The following is a 20,089-nucleotide window of genomic DNA, read 5'->3' on the forward strand; positions in this document are numbered from 1 at the left end:
CAAAAATCATTAAAGAAAAGTCCATATTTCACAAACAGAATGAATGAACTGACTTCAGTCCAATTTCTCCCCTGCTGAGAGAGTGCTTTTCCCTTTTTCACTCGGGAAAAGTTCTTAAACTGCAGAAAAAATAATCTCTGGTTTCAGATCCCTTTCGATCCTGCTCATCATCAAATGCCTATTAGTAACAGGTTTTGTATGATAACATGATATATTGCATATGTTTACAGTTTAGTTTTTCCCAGCTGTGTGATATTATGCACTTTCAATTAGGCTGGGGAGAGGACTGGGAATCATGGCATTTTTATGCAGACTGTGAAGTGTGGCTTCACAAGACTGATTGCCTTTCACAGCCTTTCCAATAACCAAGTGGGAAGGAAAGAGCAATTTTTAATCCTTACTGTCAAGGTTCCAGGTTGATAGCACCAAAGAAAGATGGTCAAGTTTTTCCCTGGGTTAAAAAGAAAACAAATTCTGTTGAGGTGATGATTACCCACCATTATGATGGTTTTAAAACTGGATGCTTCTGGAATTTGGGGCTAAAGGAACATAAGTCTTCATTAGTATCACGGTGTTAATGTATTGATGCTGGGTTTTTCAAACCAATATCTGAGTGTGTAGGCATTATAGAGAGGTGCATGTGAAAAGAAGATCCAACAGAGAAAGACATTGGGGACTTGAGGAATTGTTTATGCTTTGAGTTCATGCCCACGTATGGGTAGTGTCTCCCTGTAGCCTCAGTCTGTTCTGTGTGATACCACACTTGTTAATTTTGGAGAAATACGCGAGCACAGATACAGGAGTGTTTTCAGTTTGTGGCATCACAGTGCCTTACAAATGTATACTGAGTCCTTGTTATAAATAGTAATAAAATACTTCTGACATAAATCTAAGTGCCTAGCAAGGAATTGGCCGAGTATCTCTCTTTTTCACCTGAATACAGTATGGGAGAGACCTTTCCAAGCATAATGGCATTGCTAATTCTCTTCTTCTGTATTGTTAACTCTTCCCCTACTGCATAAGGGTGAAGTGGGTGAAATTAGAAGCAGTGATTGAAGCTTTTTGCCATTTAAAGTGTTTTGCTTTCCTAGAAAAGGCTTGAGGTGATTGTTACTGAAGTCGCATGAACATCTGTATATAGTGAAGGGATCTGAAACCAAGTTCACGCTAACTCGGAAACCCAGAGCTGAGAATTACCATCAGGAGGGAGTCCAAATTCAGATTCACGGATTTTTCAAAAATAAGTATATACAGATGTAACTCAGCATGGGAGTAAGACGTTGTCATAAAGGTTGCTTCATAATATCAGTTTTAACAGAGACTTTATAGCTTAACATTTTAAACATGTCATCAGTTTTGAAGTGTGGTTTATACATTGTTTTTCCATGCAGCCATGAAGAAATGCCCCAGTCTCTCCCTCTGGCCTCTTTTGTTTGATTGCTTATGTTGTGGCTGTAACTACACTGAATGAACTCTTGACTTGGTATGTGGACATGATCGCAATCCCAACCAAGTCTGGATACCGAGTTGGGATCCTGGGTTTTACTGTGTATTTATCTGTAATTGCATGTCCTGCCGCGATAATTTAGTGAAAAACTAAACAAGAAAAAAAAAAAAGTTACCTCATGTCTGACCTGTGATCAGAAGTCATGCTGAGAGGCTGTTCCATCTGTTTTGGTTCTGTACTGAAAGACAAACAGTCCACAACAACTTTGCTTTGTTGAATTTCTGAGGCTTGTAGATAGTGCTTAGCCAGATTAGGAAAAAATAGGAAATATGGGATTCTTATTAGGCTGCCTTTGTTCTTTTTTTAAATCTTTATTTCCTTTGTCTCAGAGACAAAAAGGTTGTTGTTACTCACCAGCAGAAATGTGCCAAACCTGAATAATTTGATGTGAATTTATGCAGTGTGTTGTGAGGTCTCAGCCAGCAGTTGTTGAATGTAGTGGCAACTACACGCAAGGAAATCTTTCTGTGCTAGAGGGAGAGTATTGAAAGGAGAAAAGAGATGTGGAAAGAAAAATCTCTGGGTAACATGTTAATTAAAAAACAAATCTGCTTTCAAGGGTCAAGTATGAAAACTGCCTTGTCTGCCTCAGAATGATGGGAAAGGGTTATAATGGATGCTTATTAACCAAACCAAAGTTATTTTGCATTTGCAGGGTTGAACATTTATCAATGCATTTGTCATGTAATAGCTCATGTTTTGGTCCTGCTAACGCATGCATGCTCTCTCAAAGTTTTGCTATTAATTTTACTTTAGATGGATGGCTTTTTCTCCTGCCTCTGACTCTCCACTTGTAATGTGGTGTGTGGAGATTTGATCAGTGACTAGAGTAAATGCAGCTTGGGTTAGAAGGGGGATTTGAACACAGAGAGAATACGTTATTGCATTTTGGTCTGGAAATTTGTTATGTGTCATTATGATAGAGAATTAAAACTCATTATTTGAAACGGTAAGTTCACTTTTATTTTATTTTTGCAGAAGAATGCATTAGCATAATAAATGGCTTGTAGAATTAGAGGCCATTTGTAAAGAAAGAAGCTTTGTGGTCAGATATGTGCCAATCACCACTCACATACTTACCCACCTTCCCTTTTCTCATCACGAGTCCATTGAGTGTCCCCAGTTTATTCTTCTCAGTAGATTCCCAGTTTAAACTGAGAATCTCCCACAGAGATCCCACTATTGCAGAAAACAAAAGCCTGCAAGTGTATGAAGAATGTTCCTTTAATCATTCTGAAGTATGTCTGCTGCCTCCAAGCACTGCTGCGTAGGGCACGCACAGACCTGGTTCACACTGCTCTTTGCATACTAACATTCCTTTACCTACAGTTGCATCTGGCATCTCAGGGTTTTTTTTTGCGTTGGTTTATTTTGCGGGGTTTGCTTTGTCTTATTTTCAACTGTTGTGTAACGTTCTTCTGCACTGCTTCACAATTGTTGATTTTCATTCCAACGATGACTATATTCAGTGAAATAGATTTATTTTTTTTGTGTATATTTTACTGAAAGCTTTGGGATTCTTAACTAAGAGAGGTGCTATATAAATGTAAATTGTCCTTATTAATGAGTATAGCAAGATCATTAGCATGATCAGTGTATTCTGTGAATGTTAAGTTAAAGACAGTTAAAAAAAAAGCTAGCAAAATCACACATTTCATTGTAAAACAAGCATTTTTCTGTTTATTTGTAATTAGACACAATTTTCTGTAATGCAAATGCCATCCTAGAGGATGGCGCAGCCTGCACAGGCACCTTGTGCAGCTGGGGAACTCGTGGATCTCTGCTGGAGACGCTGTACGTTTCCTCAGCCTGCAGCGGAGGCTTTGCGGTCTGTGGCCCATATGTTCCCGAAATGAGTGGTAAGTCACATTTCTGAGTTTAGTTATCAAGGCTGTACCATGACAGTGCTAAGTTGCACCATGGCAGAGCCTAGGTGTCAGACCAAAGCCAAAAGAGCATATGTAAAACACTTTTATCACTTAAATGTCAGGCATGTCACATGTTGTAACCCTTTCTCACGTTTTGAATAAGCAATTTCCTCTTTTTTCCTCCCTCGAACATGGTGCTGTCAAGTTTATCCAAACACTCTGAGCACATCTCCTGAAAGGTTCTAGAGACATGCTCAACTTATTTGCTCAGCCCAGAACTATGAAACATTTAAAGTCTGATGCCAAACTCTTTGCCAAGTATAATTCTTCATTTATTTATGTGTCTTATCTTGGGGAATTTCAAAGTGCTGGTCTGACAAAAACGAATACAGTTTTCCTTTGTTTAGCAAGAATACATTCAGAGCTGTATCTTGTTGCAGATTTAAAAAAAAAAAAAAAAAAAGAAAGAAATCACTGTTTTATTGCATAGGAGTAGAGTCCAAAGCCCTAGTCTGTTCCAGCTCTTGTTTTTTGGAGATGCTATGTTGGGTCCCACTGTAGAAGATATTATGTGGAAGATCTTATCTCCGTATGGAAGATTGTACATTGTTAATTAATTAATCAAAAAAAATTGACCTTCCTTATTTCAGAATTAAAATTTCCTCATGGAAAATTTCTTCCACTCTTCCAGCGCGTTCAATCTAGCAAAATGCAAAGTTGTAAATGAGGAAAACTATCCCTCTGCACAACCCAACCTGTGCCCCTCACATGCCACCCTCAGAACCGGTCGGAGGCATGGGGGAGAGGCAAGACACACTGAGCAGTCTGCCCCCTCCCCTGGAGAGGATCAAAGACAAATAGTGGTGTGTGGATCCTGAGAAACTAAATGGTAATCATAAGCTGTGTGTAAACCTGAGAGGAAAGTGAAAAGGATTCACAGTTTTGAAATACAACAAATGGAGAATTTTTGTTCTAAAAAGCAGGCTAAATGCTCATCTTTTGGGCAGGTGTATAGGTAGCTCTGGCCCTGTTCAAAGTAAGCAAGGCCTTAGGAATCCAGAGCTGCACAGAAAAGTCTTTGTTCCAAAAGTGTAAGTTTGGGTTGTCCAGGTACATCACTTGGCCCTCAGCCTGACACTGAAGGGTTTTTTTTGTCAGTACAGGGCACCATGGTCATTACCTAATGTCCATCTACAGCACCTTCTATCACTGAATGGAAAAAGCAATTCACTGCTAGAGGGGTGGGGGTTCTTTTATTTAGGAAAGGTTACTCTTTAAGGTGGATGTTATAGAGGCAAGATAGAAATGGAATGAGGCTCTGTGTTGTAGAGGAACAGAAATGGGATGAGGCTCTGAATGTACTGATAGCACGCAAGAAAAACGACAGTCCAGGTCAAGTTCAAAGTGCTGTTTCCCAGGAAAGATCCCTCACACAGATCCTTCTGGTGTTGGGACCTCAGCCCTGTTGTTCACTTCTTATGGACACCCCAGATTTCACAGAAATCAGGTGACCCTGAGCATTTTAAAGCACATCTAAACAGAAGGACATTGTCAAACTTGAACCAGAGCAGAGCTGCTACTGCCGTGTAATGTGTGCATGGTTGTTTGAGGCCATGCATTCTTCAGCAGAAATAAATTCTGTCAGGAATAGTCACAAATCTGCCTACATGCATCCTGCCTGCTAGGGTTTGCATTTGGATCACCTCACTTATTGACAGATGTGTAAAATTTTATATACTGCACTCCCACAACTCCCTTGTGACTCCTGCTGCAGATGCTGGTGAGCCTGAGCTTTGGCAGCTGTGTTAAGCATTCATATGCATTCAGGTTTTTTTCCCCTCCAGCCCTGTCTTTTCTTATGTGATATATTATTGCATGGAATTATTTTACATTAATTCTGCCTATTTGTTGGTAATGTCCCATTCTTTCTGTTGTTTGGATGCAAATGCAAAAGATAGATCCCTGGAGAAAGAGCAGGTCTGTTACTGGAAGATGAGACCATACCAGAGGATACAGAGTGAAATGCAGATGGTGTTGTCAGCCTCTTAAATGTACAAATAAAGACAAAATGAGATCGTCCATACAGCTGGAATGAAATCATATGGCCTTGCATGTGTTGCTGCCATAGCGTATTTCCTACTGTGAGCAAGAGATGCTAAATTCTGCCTCATGCAGGATGTTGTTTGACCAAAAGCTCATACTTGCTTCTTTAATCAGCAGTAGAATAATGTGTGTACGTATTAACTTCTCTCTGTGCCCCCTTTTTTTTTTCAACAAAATGCCATTTAATTTTAAATGCTAATATGTGTCTTGTTAATGAAGAAGCCAGAATTGACTATAAGGTTGGTAAGCTCCAAGGAACAGTGAGGAAGATCATTACACTTCTGCTCGTAGATAGCTATTTGCGAACCAGCTGATAATGTGCAAAATTAAGATTTTGTAAGTGGCATTTTAAATGAATGGTTAATGGCTGAAGATTAATTAAACAGTCAGAGTTGTTCAAAAGAGAAGCTGTTAAAATCTTGTTTATAGGCCAGTCACTTGCATACTTAAAGTGCAAACCTTAATGGCATGTGGTATTTCCATTTAGCAGGCAAGAAGTGTAACTAGGATATTTTTCTTGAACAAGGAAACCTACCTTACTGGATATACTGTATAGATAGATGGATGTAACATTGTGTGCTCTGTTTTCCTCCTAATTAATAGTTGTCTGGTAGCAGTATAGGCAGTGAAATGCAAAATCCTCTGGGATTTCAGTAATCCTAAATAAAATTGCTAAATCTTATTTTAATTAAAGTTTAAGGGACATGGTTAAATGTGATGTGGTTCTATTTTCCCACTACTCTCCAAATAGCCTGTTCTACTTCATACACTTTGGGGTTTTCAAAGTGCCCAGCTTTTCATTGCTCCAGGTTGTTTTCTGTCAGAATGAGTCTCCTCAGACCCATCATTAGCCTTGCAGAGTTGCTTCAGCTAAGGGAAGAAAAAAAAAAGTATGTTTTCAGTCAGGTTTATTCTGTACTGCAACTCGGGTTAAATGATGAATGTTAACGTAGTCCCATTTCCCTGACTGAAGAGAAACAACAAGCAGAAGGTCCGTATGTTGCTCACTATTCGGAGGCTTGTTCTTCCAACACGTTGTGATCCAAGAAACTGTTTTTCTTATGTTTTCCCCTTCTCAGCCCGGTTCCCAACTCCTTTTGTTAACTCTCTGCTGGTCTTCCCCTAGCTTCCTGACATAGTTTTGGCTTACCATCTTCTAGCTTCTGGATAAGTAAGAATTTCCAAAGAAAGCCCTGATGACTTAGCCTTGTGCAAGCTTTGCTGTGTAGCCTGGTGTGTGGTGAATTTACATTGCTAATCTCAGGGAACTCACATTCTGTCCAGAACCGTGAGTTTAAAAAAAAAAAAAAAAAAAAAATCCTTTTCCATGGTATTTTTGAGCTCCTACTCAAATGTAGAAAGAAATGTGCAAAGTGAAAGAAAAAGGTTCTTTCACTGCAGTGATAGTCTTTGCCTAGTAAAACTGATCAGTAGATGAGGGTATGGGATTTAGTCTGTGCATATCGTGTCTGTCCTTGGAGGTGGAAGAGTACTGAGAGTCTTCAGGTGACATCCCGCAAGTTCTCATATTTTCTGAAAGTAAGCAGTCAATAATAGGTTTTCTCCTCATTTTTTAAAGGGAAAAAACAAAAACAAAAACAAAAAACAAACTCCTACACTTATTCAGATGACTGCAGCAGAGTGAACCACAGGGGACATCACAGACCCACCAGCATTGCCAGGTTAAATAGCCAGCAGGAACAGTGCAGTAATTTGGGGGCTGGCTTTCCAGCATGACTGCTCAGGTCCAGGCAAAGTGCTTAAACCTGAATGGTGTTCACACAGCTCAACTCTGTAAGGGAAGCCTTACAATGGAAAGTGTAGTGATCTGTAGGCATCCATAAAGTTGTAGGGAATTCTTAACATTTTCTGAGCAGAATATTTATACTCTGATTTTCCTGCAGTCCCAGTTTAGTTAGAGTTTACACTGGCAGATCTTTAAGATTTTTCTGCTAATCTTAATTCTTTTGTTTCAGTGAAGTGATTTAGCTCTCAAGCTATAAAAGATGTAATAGGGCTGTGGATCTGACCTCAGAATGAGTCAATGGGAACCTACTTGTGGGAGGTTTGAGGATCTAATAGCAGAATAAACCAGCTGCTCCTAACAGAGTCCAGGACCTTGCTTCTTGCTTGTGTCAAGATGCTACTGGTGAAAGGTTACCCAAGGACTTAGTAAGCAGCGTTGCTGGCAGCAAGTACAGACAGAAGCATGAACTGCCTTTTGGTCAGCAGAAAACTAAGAATTGATGTTGTTTGAAAAGCTGAAAATCACTCAATATTGTGCTAGCAAAAATATTGGGAGAACTGAAGAGATGAGATGGAAATGGCTTAATAGGCAACAGGATGCAGAATAAAAAGAGAATAATTGTGATTACTGTGACAGCTGTGCAAAGCATGCAGTCGATGACAATCTCTAAAACATCCTATTTTTCAATATGTGATCACATAAGTCCAGTGGTAGAGACAGCAACTCGAGGGGGTCAGAGCAAGCCAAGAAATAGTTTGTTTGTCAGCTCAAGCCTTCTGATGTAGTTAGGTTGGTACATACTCTGCATCTCTGTGACTGACTGACTGTCCTTACATCCCTGAAAGGAGCCCTGGCACCATATGGAGTTCACACATACAGTGGCTGAGGAACAGTCTCTCTGGCAGGCCATGCAGCTACAGATCATTTGTTGACATTGATCAAGGTATCTGTATTGATTCTAGGATGGTCTAAGAGAATTGTGACTATTTTGTGGAGAGCGGTGTTAGACTGTCATAGAAAACGAAACAAGTAACTTGTCTTCAACTAGATTGTGGCCTGCATCTGAAGGAAAGTGAGGTCTTTCATTAGGACAAAGGAACATGAGAAAATGATGTTGCTTCAGATAACCACACTGGTTATCTTTTTTATCACTACCTTGTCCTTGATGCCTGGAGGCCGTTTTTTAAAAAGCAGTGGACAGCAATTGCATGAAACATTTTATACTCTTCAGTTGCCTGCAAAATAGGTAGCTGCCTTCATTTATTTATTTTTTTTTTATCAAATCAAGCTGAAGGAGAGAAAAAGAAAAAAAACACTTATGATAAAGATGATGATGAAAGAGGATTGAGTATGAAATACTGTTAGAAAGTGCTAAAAATCAAATAGCTTGAACATACTTGTAAAGCAATAAATGTCCTCTTAATTTGTTTTCCCCCCTTCTTGTTCCAGTTCCTTCAGTGGCAGTCGGTCAGTGTGACATTGCATCCATGTCGCACTCCTCTGAATCTGTGCTGTGGGAGATTGCTAGCCCCTTCCCTCCAGTGATTTGGCAGTCATGAGGAGAAACAAGCAAGTGTCAGATAGTGTTCTAACATTTCGAACAACATCTTATCGTTCAGTCTCTGATGACCTATATTTGTGGTTTAATTTCTTCACTCACTTAAAATTTTAATCTTAAATATTATTTTTTTTTGCCTAATAGTATCTTAGGGGCATTTCTTCTGAAACCACTATTAACTAGAATACGTCCTTCAGCTCTGGAGTTTATCTGTTGTAAACACTTCTGCCCTTAGGCTTTGATGTCTACTTAGTCCTGGATATGGTTATTACCTTGTAAATGGGAATCAACTGCAAACGATCATTATGGTATTTACATAAAATGCATGGAAAACAATTACTGTGAGACCAGCCTATAAGTTAAAGCACGGGACATGGTTCCAGTGGAAGTGCTGTGCACGGTCTGGCAGTTGAAAAGTAAGCAAATGCACCTTCAGAGGGATGCAAACAGGTTAAAGTGTGTTCTGCCAGGGGGAAGGAGGGTGCAACCATCTTCTGTGTCAGAGTTGACATAATGCTAAATTGGCTGAAAGACTGCTTTAATTGAGCACTTGCTTGCCCTAAGTGCACTGGTAACCGGGGGACCTGGATTGCTTCAGCGCTGCTCTCAGGTAATGATAGAGGAGGCCTTCTGCAGCTCGTTCCTGCTTTGCAGGTCAGCAGGCACTTCTAGCAAGACAGCGAGGTGTGAGCTGGCGGAGGAGCATTAGGGAGCAGCAGCAAAGTAGCAATAAACCTGTTCCTAATCGTTATGGATTGTTAGTACACAGATTACAAGCATACAGTCTGCAGTCCGTCCTTCACCTGAATAAGGTGCTATTTTCTTCCTTTGACATTTTCTGCTGTCCCTCATTTGAAAAAAAAAAAAGCAGGAGGCGGTTATATGGTGCAGCTGTGTACAATGGCAATGTTAAAGCAGTGGCTGATGTAAAGGGGACTGGGGGGAAGGGATTGATCTTTTCCTCCTTTTCTCTGTAAATACCACTGTCTGCATCAGTGTTGATACTTTGACCTCTTTGCTACAGAGCTTGAAAAGTCTCTTGCACTTAGTGACATGTCCTGGCTCCAGAACCGAACAGGCAGAAGTCTAACTCTCTGTCTTTGAGTGTTGCTGCAAATAGATTATCAATCTAAATATGATAAGTGCTCAAGTATTCCTCCCCAAATTTACACTCATTAGCCTAAATACTGGTATTTCTTACATGTCTGTGTGGCTTCAGAAATGATTAACAGTATTCCTTCATACCTTTTAGCCTTTTATCTGCATTCTGCCCACTATCTCATTACTATTAGCTATGGCAAATACATCAAATGGCTGAGCAGCTTCATTGTTCTGGTGTTTTTCTTTTAAAGACCACAGTGCATAGATACATGTTAATTTCCCTTTTGTATTAAAACCTGCCTCTGAGGAATAAGATTGCCAGTATTCAGGTTTTGGCCAGTAAAAATACTGAGGTCTAATATTTTCTGAATGCTTTGTCTCAGTTCATGTTTTTAGTAGCGCAGTGCATTTGTAGCAGAGGTCTGCTTTTCTGTAAGCAAAAACCTCAAATTACTGTCCCCTGAATTTAGGAAAATGATTTTAATATGCTTTCTAAGTGTTTTCTTTATTTCTGGAGTTAAGAGATGATACATTTAGACACCTGCTCTTACAAGTGGGTGGAAATTGAAAATCATGCCAAGAAAAATGCTGTTTCGCAGAAAAGTTTCAAAATATGCATTGTTTAGTGTGTGACATAGAAGAGATTATGTAAGGTTTGTGGGCCCTTGTTTAGGAAGAAATCACTCTCGTAGGTCTGTAGCTTTTCTGCTAGCAATACTTACTGCTTACATCTGAAAAGCACTGTATGAACTACTGTGTTCCCCATCAACTTTGAAAGATGTCTAGGAGGCTCTGGGCACTGAGTCAGCACAGTTCCCTTCCACTTTTATACCAGAACCGTGGTTGTGCTCAAGTAACAGCAGAGGATCCCAACCACTCCACTAGTAAAACGTGTCTCTTTTATCAGTTGTCAGGAGACAACTGATCGGTTTATAGGTAACAAATGTGAATTTGTGCTTACTGGGAAGAAATGTAACTGCTTCTGCATTTACATACATACCTACATAAATTTGGTGGCACACGCTTCATTGCTATAGCTGTTGGAAGTAACACGTGGTAGTCACTGTATATGATAGGATAGCAGCAGTTGCCACAATACATAAAAGGGATACAAGAACAAATGAAATCATTAATGCTTTTCTATCGTATTCTTTCTTATTTCCAATAAGATACCATGCCTGGTACTTAATGGGGCATATCTTTGAAAAAATCAGCAGGTATGATGTTCTGGAAAACATGAAAATCTGCAACCTTGTCTTAGAGGCCAAAGTACTATTTTTGATTTGACTTTTTTTTTTTTAAGTACAAATTGTGTCATTGTCACTGTTACATAAGCTAAAAATTGTAAATTTGTGTTTCACAATCTGAAAAGCAAAAGATAGCATGTGGATTTGCATCAGCTGTTCAGAAAGAAGACTGATGTGCAAGTCCTCTTTCCATCAAAGTGGCAACATTTCACTGGATTGAGGTGGGAAATCAGAACTGATTCCCATGCCTGGTTCTACCTGAAAGAATGATGAAGTGATGTTTTCTTTTCTGTTTTATACTTATTAGTTTCACAGCCAGATTACTGTAACTTGAGCTTTTTTGCCATACTTCTGCATGACTGTTTTTGTTAACCACTTTTATTACCTTTTAGCCTGGTTTTTGCATCATGCTATTGACAAAATGAGTTTTACATTTTTTTTACCCCAAAGTTTAGAGCATAGAATACAGAAGAAATCCATACAAAAAAAAGTCTGAAACATTAATTGGACTAGACTACAGCATTTAAAGTAACCTATTCTATCGTCCATTTACCTCCCACATGAAATGAAAACTCTATTTTGATCTGAACTGTCACAGATAATTTCTGCACATAAAACACATCCAGAGACAGCTTTCAAATGGAGTTGTCACTTCTTATTTAGCAGGCTGGGGACTCTCTATTGTTGTCAAACCCTCTTTGCAAAAGCATCACTAACACACTGATATGCACAGTTGTATGTAAGAGGAGGAATGGTTGCACAGCCTCCATGAAACAGAAAATTGTATCTAGGTGCTAGAATCCTCTGCAGCTGAACTTACCTACACCTTATGAGAAAATCCTTTTAGGCTATTTTTAAGAAGATTTTCATACTATGAGCTGGTGTTGGGAGGGATTGTGTTTTTAGTATAGTGAGGTTTTAGTGTGAATAGTCATGATTAACATTTAAAAGCTACTAACCATTGTTCTGTTATTTTTCCTGACCTCTATGGGACCAGAAGTTTGGCTCTAATCTCTTCACAAATTTCAAAAATTCTTCAGCACGTGCAGTGGGAATATCTCTGACTGCGTACAGAGCTGCTGCCTCAGAGTGCATTGCAGCCAGCATGCTGAGGCAGGGCTGTAGCGCACTGTTTTCCAGACTGCTCTTCTGCTGGTGGCCACTGTGGCCCTCTGATGGGGTTGGCTGGAAAACCCAGCTATGCCATCGTAGATGACAACAGCTTAGAGGTAGAAGAATAATATTATTATTCTTTCTGTTCTTACAACATTGTTTGTCCTGAACCATGATGGATTTTCTCAAAAGAAATTTGCCTCCTGGCCTCAGTTGTATTCTGAGGGGTTTATATTATTGGAATATGCAGTTAAATAGCAGTAATTTAAGACGTTATTTATCTCTCAGGGTCACAAAGTAGACTGGTCCTGCACCAGGATTAAGGGGAAAGAATTTGGTTAGTGTGATGAGTTGTCCTTTTTTGCTGTCTCCAGAGCAGCACTGAAAAGCTTGCACCCCTCTTTTCGTTGTGGTAAAGCACAAGTTGCCAGAGTGCTCTTCCCACCTAATCCTGCAACCACAACATAGATAGACTATCTGCTGATCTGTCTGATAGGCATGACTTTGCCAAATCCAGACATATACTTGGGAGTGAAACACGGAGACTGAGGGCCTTGCATTTTCTCCATCGGCCCGAGTCCTGCAGGTGCCTTCTGTCCTGCTGAGGAGTCGGACTGGAGGGACTGGAGAGAGAAGCTTCCTGTTGCAAAGCGGGATCTACAGAAACACAAACTAAAAGCTAGAGCACAAATACAGCTGGTCAAAGCCCAGTGCCTGTTTTAAGGACCACATCTTCTGTACTGAAGTGAGATACAGGTTGGAAACTACATTCTGGTTTCTAAGCTGCGTGCCCGCAGATCTGAGGGGGCCTTGCTCGGGGTAGGCCTCAAAGCCTCTCGTGGCGAGGGACGTGATGGCGAGCGGCTTTCTCTGTTCTGCTTTCCCCTGCAAATGTATTGTATTCATGAATCAATTTTAATTGCTATCCCACGGGGAGCAGTGAATTAGATGGGAAAAAGGGTAATTTCGTGTAGTAATGGAGAGCATGCTTAAATGTAGAAAAATGAGGGAAAGAAAAATCTTATGGTCACTGTGGCTATGTCAGTGATAATGCGCCTCCATGGGGATTGCAAACAACGGCCAGTGTAGGAAAAATACAGCAGATAAAAGCAATCTCTCCTCCTTCTGCTCCCAAATGTTGGTAGGCCAGCTTGCTTTCCTCTCTGCAGGTGGGAAAGGTGTACAGAGCTGGGCTGGATACAAGATATCCTCCTTGCTCCAGGAATAGCAGCTGGGATCCCCTTTTGGGCTCAGGTGACATGCTTATAAAGCTATGGATAGAGAAGTGGACGGATATTTTTCCTTCGCTGGCAATAGCAACTTCGGAGGCTGCATTCTCACAGGTATTCTGCATACACTTCTCTTCTTTCAGTTACCTTGCACCGAAGTTGCTTTGTGTGTTCGTATGGTAGCTCTGTCAAGTTGTTAGCTCTTTCAAGTCAGAATGCTAGTATACTGTTTATAGTGACTTATAGAAGTGAGACTCAATAACTAAAATTGTCATTGCAGCCTGTATGGTTGTGATGTATCTGCCACCTTCCTCAAATACTAAGTACCACTGCCAGGCATCTTGCTGACCAGTGTTGTTTCCATATTGTCTTGTGTTCCACCACCTGCCTTTACTGTTTCCATAATTTCTGTTGAGGGGGAACAGAGCTTTCTTTTTATTTTGCATCTGTGCAGGGCCTGTTGCACAGAGAGCCCTGTCTCTGACTGGGGCATTGCAGGGGTGTTTTGTCTGCAAGTATCCCAAAGGTGGTCTTGACAGATTTGAGGCCATCCCAAAACTATGCAGAGATGAGGAGGATGCCTGTCAGAAGCTGGAGCAAGGCCACTCCAACCTACAGCATTTAGCCTGGAGCTCACTGCAGATTTTGGGAAGGTCTTGTACCCTCATGTGTTTACCTGACCTTTTAGAGGCAGACGTGTGCCTGTTTCCCCCGTGCTCCAAACCAGCCAGCTAATGGCCTGCTCCGATCCAAAGAGAACGTGCTTAGGTTAATGTTGATGTGTCCTGCTGAGAGCGCAGTACCATCCAAAAGAACTTCAAAGCCTGCTTTTCTGCAGGTCTGCCTTCAAAACACTATGCAAACATGTCCTGCAGCAATGCCAATTACTGACTCCTGGGAATATATCTCAGCAATGGTCACGCCCTCGTTTCAAAGGCAATATATGGGGCCATTATGTGAGCAAATACAGTGCATGTCAGTGAAAATCCATTGATGATGATGAATTTTGGTTGCTGTTGACTGCAGCCAGATACAGGATGGTGAGTAAGGGGTAAAACATTAACCCTTGAGCTCTGTTTTTTTGTTGTTGTTGGTTGTGTTTTTTTTCTGTGAACAGGTCAGGGTTTCATAAGAGCTCAAGGAAAATAAAAAAAAAAAAAAAGCTGGAGATAAGTCTTAGGAAAGAAACAAAAAAGAAAGAGGCAAGGAAAGCAAAAAGAATTACCAAAAAAAAAAAATCCACCTTGGGGGGGAAAATCAAATGAAAAGATTTTTAAAAGAGAAGAAATTAAGAAATGGTAAGAAAAGATTTTAAAAATATGAACAGTGCCAGGAGCTTCTTTGCAGAAGGTTTGTGTAGAGGAGAGTTAATTCAGGTTTGAAAAAGTCCAAGAGTTCTAGGGAAAGCTGGGTTGTTTGATTATTTTGAAACCTTCAAAGAGAAACATTACAGGGAAACTGTAGAAGAAAGTACACTGCTAGAATTACTCTTGATCTGCTGTAGGGTGTGTGTGTTTGTGTTTGAAAACACTGTCATGACACTAAAACAATAATGACCTGATTTTGATTGATAATTTGAGTTAACCTATACGAATCTGAAACATTTCAAGATTTTATTTTAGTCTCTTCATTTTCGTAAGTTACTTCTGTTCAGATAATATGATACTGCTAGTGTGTCCCCTTCCAATAAAAAATGTAGAGTTATGGAGACGTATTGTCTGTAGATCAAGGTGCTATAAAGTTTCCCTTCATTATTACAAATATCCTTTGGTGAAAATACAGGCAGCTCCAGCTCCTCTCATTTCCATAAGTTGTTGTGGCTGCGATGTTTTGTATACTGACAGCGGAAACAGTGCCAGAACCAGCACAGGAATTGAATTGCAAAATATGGATGGATGGTGTTTTCCCTGCGTGCTCCCCTGGTTGATGGCACCAAACAAAGGAGTCTCCCTTGCTAACACACTCTGCCAATACCTGTGGTGAGCTGCAGGCTCCCGGCATACAGAGAGCAGGAGCTGCAGGCGGAGTCCAGCCCTGCCTTGCCCTGCAGCACCTCCCCGGTGAGAGGAACCTTTGCCAGGGTCCCCTGAGAGCTTATTGCAGAGGTGACCCCAGGCTGTGTCCTCAGCATCCACAAGGGGTTGTTTTCTGTATTGATTGTGTTACAGAAGAGAGGCTGTGGAAGAAGAGCTTTGTTTCCTCACTCTTGACTCAGAAAGCATTTACCATTAACCACTGTCCCTTCCCCCTCCTCTCCCAGACCTTTGCTTCAGTATTCACTTGTCAGCCTGGGCCTTGTTCCCCAGGGTGAGATTTCTCCTCGTTCCATAATGAGGAACAGGACCTCCAGCTTCTTCTGTGAGTTGCCACCAAAACTGACGTTACAGCTGGGCCCGGCAGCAAGGATGGCAACGTGCAATAGGAACCATCCCACATGAGATTTAGATTAACTGCTCTTCCGTTTGGTTCTTGTAATGCTTCAGCAGCATGATCTGATTTGCTGTATTCACATAATCCATCATTAATTGTCTGACTTAGGAAACTAGGTTCTTCTGTAGCGGATGGAGAGATGGGCTCCCCTGCATTCAGAGCAGAGCCTCACGTTCTCAGCCGCAGCTATTTTACTTCATTTATCTGTTTTTCCGCTTTCAATGTGGTTTATTTTTTCAAGCATTCTGGCAGGAGGAGCTGGGACAGCAACAATGCTTCCGTGAGAAATGTTTCCGTGGAGGCTTACTTAGGCATAGAGGGAACTGCACAGTAGCTGCTGGCTGCAGACCTCCAGCTTCGGTGGCGACAGAGGAGAGGAGGAGCGGGTGTTGCAGCAGCTTCCCCTCTGAGGAAGCTGCTGCTGTTACTGCCAGAGGATGCTCTAGTGCTTGTGAGGGACAGCTCTTGCTCCCACGTGGCTCCATCCATGGTGGCAGCAACAGGAACAGGCTCCATGTTCTCGGCTCTCTCCTTCAGCCCGGCAGCGCAGGAGAGCAGGCAGGAGCAGCTCTCAGGAGCCAGGCTTGCTTCTGGGGCTTGTGGCAGAGAGCAGGGGCAAAGAGTTGCACAGAGGCCAGGCAGCCCACCTGCCTCCATCCCCCTGCACGAGAGGTGCAGCAGCTTTGCACCCCCTCCCTCCCTAGTCCTGGGCCTTCACTAATTGTCTCCCGCAGCCTTAAAACTTCTCGTTATTTCCTGCCCTTTTGCCATTCCCCTCACCCAAGTCTCCTGAAAGCTCCACTGCCTCCCCCTGAAACCTGCTCTATCGTTGCTGAATTGCATTTTACCACCCCACGAATGAGAGCAAAATAAACTACTTTATCCTCCATCATTTGAGCAGCAAAATGCAATTTGCTGGTGTTGCTGCAGATCTTTGAGCCAGCTCTGGTCTGGAGACTTTTATCACTTTGCAATCTAATCTGCTGAATACCTCATGCGTTGGAAGAAAATGTTTTTTTTTTAAAGACAAAAAAGGCTGTGTATTTAGCATGCGCAAGCCCATATGTCCTCATATTTCTCTGTATGTATGTACGTGCATCTATATAAATAAAAAATACATATAACACTTTGAAAGTCCACACCTAACTTGCTAATGTCAGCCGTGGTTGATAGACAGCTAAGTCAGACTCTTTTTATAGTCCATTTCTAAAATGAAACCATAAATTTTAAAGCCAGGCTTCATCATTGCAGAGAAAAAGCTTTTGCAGTCTATTGATGAAATATAACATTTGATAGGATTTATGAGGCCCAGATTCGGGAGGATCATTTGCAGAGCACTTAAAGCTGCTTTTTCCTGCCCTTTGCCTTCCCTCCTCCCAAACACACATACCAAAAAAAATCCATTAGTAATGAAAAATTATTAAGGAAGATTTTTCTTGATTCCATACAAATGTCAATTTTAGAGAGAAAAAGAGGCAGAAAACAGTTGCAGGAGGTTCTACAGTAGAGAGATCTCAGTAGAACCAGGCTGATTGTACGAGAGGAATACTAACTTTTGCTAATAAACACACAGTGTGACTCTTTGCCGTAATGCAGTCATCTGTAATGTGTGCCTACATATTTTTAATAGCACTAGATGGATTTTATTTTTTGATCAGATAGAGATACTCACAAACCAGTCACAGAAAGTTAAAAATAAAAACGATACCCAGCTTCTTGGTATCTTGATAAAGTTTCCTTCTGTCTTGTATTACCAGAGTGATAATTTCAGAGGAAAAACATCTTCTGTAACTTGCGATCACAGTATCTGTCAAATGGTAGGAAATGAAGAAAACTGCCAGACAGTGTCAGATTTATTAACAGCTCTAAGAAAACCAAAATTAATGCATTTTCTCGTCTTTGATGGGTTGAAATGTCCATGTGCTGTACTTATCTTAATGGACAAGTGAAGGAAGTAGCACTCATCAATTAAGCCGCTCATTAAGCTGACTACAGCTTAATCTGGAGCACATGCAGGAGTGCTGCGAGCTCACCAGGCTGTGCCTCGGAGGTGGCTGTGGTGTGGTGGTTGTTGGGAGCGCTCACACCTCGGGTGCAAACCAGCTTTGTGCTGCCTTCGGGACCGGGAAGCAGGACTTGGTGCCAGGCACGAGCAGTGCTGGGGGGCGGGTTGGGGGTCAGTCACACAGCCCCCTACTGCTCCACTTGCCGCAGGAGCTGCAGGCCTGACTTCCACTGGGAAAAACATGTTTCTGTCTGCTAATAACCAGCCTTCAACCATTTGGGTTGAAAATGCCTATGTAGGAGGTGTGCTGAAGCCGAATTTCTCTGGAACATGATGACAGCTGTTTTGGGGGGCTGGGAGGGAGGAGGCAAGGGGTTGGTTTGTCTGTGGAAAAGGTAAAAATAAGCAGCATATGATACTTTCAATAAGAAGCTGTAGTCTTTCCATCCTCTGGAACAGGGCCTTTATATTTAGGAAGGGAACACAGCCTAGTCTTATACCAGACTGTGCCTTTTGCCACCCCTTGAACATTGACAATTTGACTAAATTATAAGATTTAGAGTACTTCCCACACACATGATGGAAACTTGGCTGCTGACTTCACCAAAAGCGCTAGTCCTGAGCTGCCAGCGCCTAGACGTGCTTTTCCAGCAGTAGGTTCTCCTGGCTGCAGGGACCAGGGAGGCTCCCGGCGCAGCAGAGAGCACCGAGGTGACCTGGGTACGATCAGTGTCCCCTTGCCATTGTGATCCACTTTAGGGGAGGGAAAGGGAAAGCCAAGGTGAATGCAAAATCCTAAGAAATGTCATGGAGGGGTAGGACAGGAATAGCTGGAGCAGCACAGGGGATGGGGAGAATAAAAGACACGTATATAGGGAGGAGCTGGATCAGGGCAGCGTGGTTGGCAGTAAGTGTGTGCCTCAGAGTAAAGGGAAGTCTTTCTTTGTGAGAGCTTGACCCTGTGAGCTTAATGCTCTGTTAAGATGTTATACATGAACATATATACTCTGTTAATGTGTTATATATTGAAGCAGTGCAGAAAGGAAGAAGTGTTGTTGGGTGCCCCAAACCACCTGCAGCCTGATCGGTACTGGCAGACTGCTTTGTGAAAAGCTTCTGGGAGATGGTGCTCAAGGAGTGCTGGAAGGCGAGACGCTGACCTAGATGCATCGGGGAAGGTGCTAGAACAGCCCACGGGACGGGGATGCACTTGTGTGAGAAGCTGGTAAGGGGCCAAGGAAACTGGCATCCTCGGCTGAAAGGTACGAAGGGAAAACTTCGGAACATCAGGGTGAGAACAGAGAATGAGTGCAGCGAGACAAAACACATGTGAGGATTTGTAAGTTGTTTATCTAAACGCACCACTTGAAACCATATGAGCAAATGTAAACAGAGAAAATTATAAGGTGCAGAACAGTGTTTCCTTTTTTATTTGGGAAAAGAGAGAGGAATCATTCGGCAGGGCTAGGGATGGGCCTGAACCAGAACACTTGCTTCAGGGTGTCTGAGACATCCCAACCAAATGCTGAGATGCAGGCTTGCTCTTCCTCTTCCAGGTGAGATGTACGAGGAGGTGATTGTGTGTAGCTTGAAGATTCCATGCCTTTTTTCTGTTTTAATTTAACATTTTTCAACCCAAATCTGAAAAGGAACAGTTCTTCACCTTCCATCTTCAACACCTGAAAATCTGCCCCCACCTCTCCGAGTGGAAAAGGGGGAGTCATTTCAGGGAGCTGCGGTGCAGCTGCAGCCACAATAGGAAGGAGTGAGAGAAGCTGTGCATGCGTGGAAGTCTGAGAGCTTCCATGGGCTGCAGAATAAAAAGTAATAAAGTTCCACTGCTAATTTAGGCCCTTGAGTGCAGAAATATTTCTCCGAAATACAGTTCAGCTTGTAAAATGTTTAATTCTGTTGATGTGGAGCTTGCGATGAAAGCTAGCTGAAGGGAATGTGTGCTCCCCAGCCATCGCAAACGTGAGCAAAAATGCTGTGCGGGGGAGAGGTGCCCGTGGAGGGGAGGGAGGTGCTGCTGGGGTAGGCAGGGTGGCCCCGAAGGCAGCAGAACTTTGCAAAATCCATCAACTGCTTCGGCATCTGGCAGGGTTTCTGTTAAGCAATAACCACAAGCTAAATTTGCCATTTATAATTCCTGAGAGAAGCTAGTGGTAACTGTTGTTTTGA

General features: G+C 41.9%; 1 protein-coding gene across 7 annotated transcripts in view; it reads left to right on the forward strand.

Moving 5' to 3' along the window:
* The window catches only part of PARD3B (par-3 family cell polarity regulator beta), a 399,043-nt gene that overhangs the window by 318,450 nt on the left and 60,504 nt on the right, over positions 1–20,089 (forward strand). The gene's annotated exons all lie outside the window — the stretch shown is intronic.

Source organism: Anas platyrhynchos, chromosome 7 (assembly GCF_047663525.1).
Source record: "Anas platyrhynchos isolate ZD024472 breed Pekin duck chromosome 7, IASCAAS_PekinDuck_T2T, whole genome shotgun sequence".
In the NCBI taxonomy this organism is placed as follows: domain Eukaryota; kingdom Metazoa; phylum Chordata; class Aves; order Anseriformes; family Anatidae; genus Anas; species Anas platyrhynchos.